General features: G+C 41.6%; 1 pseudogene; it reads right to left on the bottom strand.

Annotated features, from left to right (window-relative positions):
* Positions 1-1535: 1535 nt before the first annotated feature.
* On the bottom strand, positions 1536-2057 carry LOC120377996 (annotated as a pseudogene).
* Positions 2058-7550: the final 5493 nt, after the last annotated feature.

Raw genomic sequence — 7550 nt, 5'->3', positions numbered from 1 at the left:
CAAACAAGGGTTTCCCACCTTTCAGGAAAGTGCACTAATCATAGCGCTATGGGACAGTTTAATGCAAAGTACTCTCAATCTTGCCTGCTGAAGCCATTTCACCGTGTATAAATTCTTAAAGATTCATTGGACATGGGGAACTGGCCTATGGGGCACCCACCTTCCAGGTGGACATAGGTCTACAAAAGGAAACTTCACTGTGTTCTCCTAACCACCAGGCTACAGAGTCACTCTCACTCTCTGGCCTAAAGACTAATTATTTAAGCACAGTGGAACAGCTTCAACAGGAGCGATTGAGAAAGCCCTGTATCAGAATATCCCATAGCTCAGTGGTTAAAGCAATCGCTTGAGAGATGTGAGCCCCAGTTTCAAATTCATTCTTCCTCTTAGGCAGAGGGGGGCAATTGAACCTATGATTCCCCCTTCCCAGGTGAATGCTCTAACCACTTGGCTACAGTTATAAGGTAGGAGGTGGCAACATTCTCATTCTCACAAGAAACAACTTAGTCACCTAGGCTGCCTGACTCAGGAGAGGGGTTCCCAGTGTGGGCAACAGCAGAGATAGGTGCCTCCCTGCAGCTCAGACTTACGAACCTATCTCCTGGGAAATGGGCTTGAGCACCTGTAGCCATTGCTGCTCTAGGTTCAGGGGGGAGGATCAATGTGGTATTTCAGGCATCCCAAAGAGGATACTGTTGCATCGCAGAAGAGCAGGAACAGAGTTCAACATTTAATGTGATCCCAAGCAGAGAGAGAGAGCGTGTGTGTGTATGCATATGCGTTTATTCATTCCCAGCATGCTCTTATATACAGTATGGTAAGCAATCAAACAATTGCTAATTAATTAATTAAACTCACACGGCCACAGCTGTAACCCATAGGGTAATTATCATCCTACACACCTGTCTGACTTATCATCCTATTTACAATTAGCTGGCCAATGAGAACAAGCCCAAGGCCAGCCCTTCACACACAGTTCCCAACACAATCAGCTCATCCCAAAAGCCTAAACAATCTCAGCATCTCACATTCTATTCCCACATCTCCCCCCTTTATTCACAATCAAAAGAAGAGGGAAAAGGAAAAAAGGATAAAAACATTCACCAAACATTTCCAACTTATAACAACATAACACCACAATCTATCACAAGCCAAAATTAAAACTTTATAAAGCCAACCCATATAACCATGCAATCCTTAACATATAACCCTAATAACACCAAACAAAAACAAGACACAACAAATAAATGGTGCAAACTCTACAGGATTCCCCCTTTCCCAATAGCACACCAAAGCATCCCTCAGATGTCAGGCGATCAAACTGACACTGAGGGGGGGGGGGTCCTAGAGAAAATACATAAAAAACCACATAAAAATTTTAACAACACAACAACAATTCTGGCCAGAAAACATCACAAAACAAAACAAAAACACAAAACATAACTCTTAATAATAATTACATTGTACATTAAATGCTATGCAGCCAGCACAAGATTTCTTGCAAGCACAGCAAAATTATCTCAAACAAACAAATATCAAACAGGAAAAAAAAAATCCTGGCATAGCTCTTCAAGTCTCTCAAAATTAAGATGCCTTCTTCCTTCACAAGATAAATTCTCATGAATGAACAAGTGATAGAGTTGTAGAAACTGAAAAGCATTGTAACCCCAACTCTCCAGTATAGCTTCTCTAACCCAATTTTCTCCATTCTCATTATGTCAGATACAGTGAACCTGTACTGGCTTATTCGAATTAAGTCAGTGGCTAAGGGAATGTTTCTTTCTTCTTCTACTGCTTTCACAGCCAGGTAGAAGCAGCTTAGTCCAACACAGCCCAAATGTTTAGGCTGCACCTTCATTTTTGCCAAAGAATTGAGTTAAGCTGAGGAAATCTTTTACTTCAAAGTCTCACAACCTTGCAGTCATTCAGAGGCCATTGTCATGAGCAATTTCAATTAGTCTCAGGTCAGATGGTTAATATCTTAACTCTTGTTCCAACAGAGCATTGAACTGATCTAGCAATTCCTGAGCTTCAGTTGTTACAAGCATTTCAATCATCATGTGATCAGGGGCAGGCGCCAAGTCCTACTCGGGGCCGCGGGCACCTTATAAAACATTTCTAAAAAGCCCACCGCATTTAAAAATAAACAAACCACGCGCGCCGCCGCCGCCGCCCCGCACTACCCGCTCCTACTCCTGAGCCCGCCGCGCTGCTCCCCTCGGCGTGATACAATAGTCACTTTAAATAAACCAATCTTTTACTCCGGATTATCTTCAGATTTTCACGCCATGGAGATTATAGTCCAAGATGATCAAGATCTACGCCGCGCCGGGAAGGAGACAGGGGAGGCGGGACGGAGGCAGGCGGCTGGGTCACAGCTCCTGCTGCTCTGCGATGCATATCACCGTCCTTTCTTCCGCTAATGCAGCGGTTCCCATGGTAGCTGCTCACCTCTGAGTTCGGGTGTGCCTCCCTTTTCAGACGCCCTGCAGCTTGCCGCTCAACACTGAGCTCAGCTGCGCCCCTCTTTTCGGACGCCCTGCGGCTCCCAGCCGCTCGACACTGAGACTCAGGTGCGCCCCCCCCCCCTTTTTTTTTTTCTTCTCGGACGCCCTGCGGCCGCTGCTCGACACTGAGCTCAGGTGCGCCTCCTTTTTTCGGACGCCCTGCGGCTCCCAGCCACTCAACACTGAGACTCAGGTGCGCCTCCTTTTTTCAGGCCACCGATACTATTGCCCGCAGCTTCTCCACCATTTGTTGCATCGCAGAAGAGCAGGAACAGAGTTCAACATTTAATGTGATCCCAAGCAGAGAGAGAGAGCGTGTGTGTGTGTATGCATATGCGTTTATTCATTCCCAGCATGCTCTTATATACAGTATGGTAAGCAATCAAACAATTGCTAATTAATTAATTAAACTCACACAGCCACAGCTGTAACCCATAGGGTAATTATCATCCTACACACCTGTCTGACTTATCATCCTATTTACAATTAGCTGGCCAATGAGAACAAGCCCAAGGCCAGCCCTTCACACACAGTTCCCAACACAATCAGCTCATCCCAAAAGCCTAAACAATCTCAGCATCTCACATTCTATTCCCACAGGATACATGAGGGATTTATTATTTTTGTATAGATCTATGTATTTATTGTGTTATTAAAGAAAGGTCAGTGCTCTTTTAGAATCCAGTGCATAGGTTATGTCTGCTTTATGTATTACATCTATCACATGCCCTTTAAATGTTAACCTGAGGATCCAGAGCATCCACACAGCTGGAGTTCTGGGAGAGGGTGTGTTTAAGGTAAGGAAGAGCCTCAGTTTCTATTACTTTTTATGCAGTCTCTCTTCATTCTGGGAAATCCCCTGAAAAAGGAATTCCAGGGTCTACCACGTGTGTGAGAATCCCTGGCAGTGCTGCTCAAATGGCCCCTTGCTGACAAGTGTTCTGCTGCCATATGCATAAAGATCAAGACCTTCACTTTCCATCTAAAATTATCTTTATTTAAGATCAAGGAAAACTGAAAAGGACATAAATGAAGTCTTCTTGAGAGAGCACAGCAAGTACGTCTCCTCTTTCACAAGAAGCAGAGACTCTGAAAACCAAATGACTGATGACTGCTGCACACAGGAAGAGCCCTCAGAAAACGGGGGCTGTGTACAGAAAAAGAAAGTCATCATATTTTCATAGGTACATGTAGCACCTCTAGGAAAACTGTAAGGAGCCCTTGGGATAATGAAAAGGCAAAAAACCCTGTCCTTCTAAGCAGACCTTTGGGGATCTGATAAGTGTGGAAGCTGGACAACTCCTTCTTGAGAGAAGAAGTGAGACATAGATCTACAAAAGGAAACTTCACTGTGTTCTTCTTCCCAGAGCGCCTGCTCCCCTGCCATGGGAAGGTAAAACCTGGGCACATGCACAGCTGTATACACACAAGTATACCTCCTCTTCCATTAACATAAGTGGGATTTGTGCACACATCTAAAAGGGCAGAATATGGTGCTAAGTAAGGAAATGGTATTAAAGAGTACTGGAAGAATTTGCATTCAGCTGTCCATATACAAGGAATGTGCATGATTCCAAACGAGTGGCAGCTGGTAGAGCAGGACAAGTGATCAGAAAAAATGTTATTGTGACAATACAATTATAATTAGATTGGTTAAAGATTTTGCAGGATATCTGCTGAGATAATTACAGTAATGAGCTTGTCATACAACGGATTTGCTAAGTTCCATGGTTTTAGGATGCAGGGATGATTTCTTATTTCTGTTTCATTAGCTATTTTTGTATATAATATTGGCTCGTTTTCTCATTTGAATTGAACATTAAATTGATTGTATTGTGGCCTTAATTAAATTCCATCTTTCCCTAGGTATTTTGTGATTAAAAGAATCAATGAAAAAGGTTTTATGTATATTTTGAAATGTTCCTGTAAAAGAACTGTTGATACACAGTGGAATCTGTTTTATAGAGTCACATCCTATGATCCTTTCTCTGTTTTAATTCAGTCCATACTTGGACAAAGTAGTGCACACTAATTACAGTATTTGGCCCATAGAGAACTTGGATATGCTGAAACTCCATTTAAAGAGGAACAAAAGCCCCAAATTGCTTCATTATAGTTCAATGAACTTTCACTCCTAGCACATTGAACCTTCATTCTGGTTTTAGTGTAATTTCATTATACTATAAGTGGGCTCCATTGTGTTACTTCTCATACAATGCAGTTATCTTCTGGCTGAGCATAGAGGAAGAAGGAAGTTAAGTTGTCACTGTCCCATGGGATGACAGAGGAGGAAGAATCCATTACTCCAGATTGAAACCCAACTGCTCTTAGGATTTGTCTATCTACACCTCAGATTGGAGGTATACATTCCAGCATGAGAAGACATATTCATGCTAGCCTTAATAGCAATGTTGGACAGGCTAGTCACCTCAAGTACTTACCAATTTATGTATATGCCATGATGCTAGGCATATATTCAAAGCAGCTAGCCCCTCCCACTCCTGGGGTGACACTCTATTTTTAGTATACTATCTTGATCAGAACTTGTTCCGGATATGTCTTCTCAAGCTGGAATTTACACCTTCACCGTGAAGTGTAGACATATGCTCACTGGGAAGTGAAGAGGAGTGATATTCCCACACTACACTAGGAGTAAAGACATAGGGGGAGAGTTTGGCTTCAGTTACACTAAATGTGGACTAACCTGAGGAAAAGTTAATTAGGGCCAGATTTTCATCTTGTTTACAAAGTTGTGAAGTCTAGATTAAGTCCACTGACTTCAATGAAGTTATTCCAACACTCTAGTTCAAATAAGATCAGAATCTGGGCTATGGAATTGGCATGGGATAAAAGGAGGCCCTGGCATTTTCCCAAGGAAGAGGTCACATTGGGGGGAAATCTATTGCTGGGAAGGTCATCTGTTCATATTGTGAACTCTTGGATCAAAGGAAGGCAATGAGAGTTTGCCAATGTATAAACTAAGCATGAAAATGAGTTAGGACTTTAGAATTTGGCCCACTGTGAACGTTTGGGGCAAAACCCACTTTGTTTTAAAAGAGTCCCACCAGGGTTGATTATTAGCTATACTGCAATTATGTTAATGGGCAATTTGTTCATAATGGCACAAAGTAAAATCTAAAAGTCCCCAGGCTGTAGAAATGGGAACATAATGTGGGTGAGATCAGCATATTACTCATTTTCTTTCTTCTAACATCAAATACTTTGGTACTGTTATTGTTAAAAGAAATAAACACACTCATCTATGTAATTTTGACTCTGTTATATTGGTATACAATTAGTCTATTAATATGAAGCACTTCTGCAGTACATTAGTTTCTACCTGGGGAAAAGAACTGCACAGAGCTTTTTTACATATGTTTCAAGCATCTCTACTGTAATAGGATATATGTGGCAAAGGATGTATGAAGTCAAAAGTATGAAGTCAAATCTAAATACTGTAAAACAAATGCATTTTAAATAGACACTGGACCACATCCTTTGATTTCAATAGATTCACACCACTTTTTCTATACGACAGGGGGCAAATCCTGCCCTGTGTTGTACTAGTAGACTGCATAGTGTGGTTGAAATGGTAAGAGGGCACATGGAAACTTTTCCTCCTTCAATAACGTACTTATGCAGCAGCCGTAAAAGATTAATCAATATGTGGTAAAGAGTGCTAGGTGGGAGCTTAGCCAGTGTATCTGTCACAAAGCTCAAGGTAACATCATCTGACCAGTAGTGTGCATGGTCAAACCCCCTAGGCTTTCAACAGCATATGCTGAGGTGGAACATGTACCACTTTGGAGCAGCTGTAAGGTGTGACACCACCATGAAACTCACCAGACATCCCATCCTGGTCTAAGCCACCATGCCCCAGTCCTGGTTGAATGGCCTTGACATTTTAAACACTGATAGCTCCACTTTGCTGCCTCCCCATACACAACACTGAAAATGGATTTGCCCTATATACCTTCAGATATTAGACTGGTGACTCTTTCATCATGTGACCCACAAGGGCAGCAGTCAGTGTGAATCACATGATGAAAGCATCGGTGACTATGATAGACTTTACAGCTTGCCTCGCCCCTCGAGGATTGTATTCAGGAACTTACCCGTAGTCCTTTGACGGCCATCATTTAGTGGCTAGAGCTGAGTGATTCTTCAATTCATTGGCAGTTCAGAAAAATTGAAAGAACATTTGGTTCAGGCTGAACCAAAATCAAAGTGTTTTGGAATTTTTTGCAAATCAAAAAGTTGGAAAAATTGTTTCTGGTTGAACAAAAATGTTTAATTTTAATTTTGGACATTTAATTCTGGACATTTTTAAAAAATAAAAGAAAAAGAAATTAAAGGCTAGATTCACAAAACCAAGGAAGAGGCGATAGCAGTGTCCCCCTTCTAGCCAATAGCCTAGTGATTAGGGTGCCTCAAGATCTGGAATTTAAACCCCGTTATCCTACCTTCCAATGAGTACCCTAGCTATTGGGTATATGGCAGGGAGATGGGGGGCAGGAGTGGCATCTCCACAACCTCCTTGGCTTTACAAATGGTGCCCAAATCCCTTTATGGATGTAAAAAAATTGAATATTTAATTTCAATAAACATTTTCATATTTGTATTTTTTCCCTTTTTTTTTTTCATTTTGACCAAAACAACTTGCTGAATTTAACATGAATGCACAAAATGATTTGGTTGATCTGCATTTTTCAGAAGAAAAAAAAAACAACCAAAAATTTTCACCCAGCTCAAAGGAAATTAAACAACACTGCCATGTTCTGGAGATGGAGAAGACCCAAATAGGGCTACTAGTTATGGCAAAGGCATGGGTCCCTTGGTCTCTGTGGTGGTGGAGAGGGCAGACAAAGCAAAAAGAAAACATCACTCATTGTTGGTGAAATAGTCATAAGCCAAGGCCAAAGTGTTCAATCACGGGTGTTTTGGTGTCACCTTTTAATGATTCTCAGTAATGCAGTTTGTCGATGAGAGCTAGTTCAATGGTTTTCTGATGGAATATAGTTTCCAGATTTTTTTTCATGATTC

The sequence above is a fragment of the Mauremys reevesii genome, linkage group 1 (assembly GCF_016161935.1).
Source record: "Mauremys reevesii isolate NIE-2019 linkage group 1, ASM1616193v1, whole genome shotgun sequence".
Lineage (NCBI taxonomy): Eukaryota > Metazoa > Chordata > Testudines > Geoemydidae > Mauremys > Mauremys reevesii.
The sequence above is the reverse complement of the archived record's forward strand: the minus strand, read 5'-3'. Positions and strand labels throughout refer to the sequence as shown.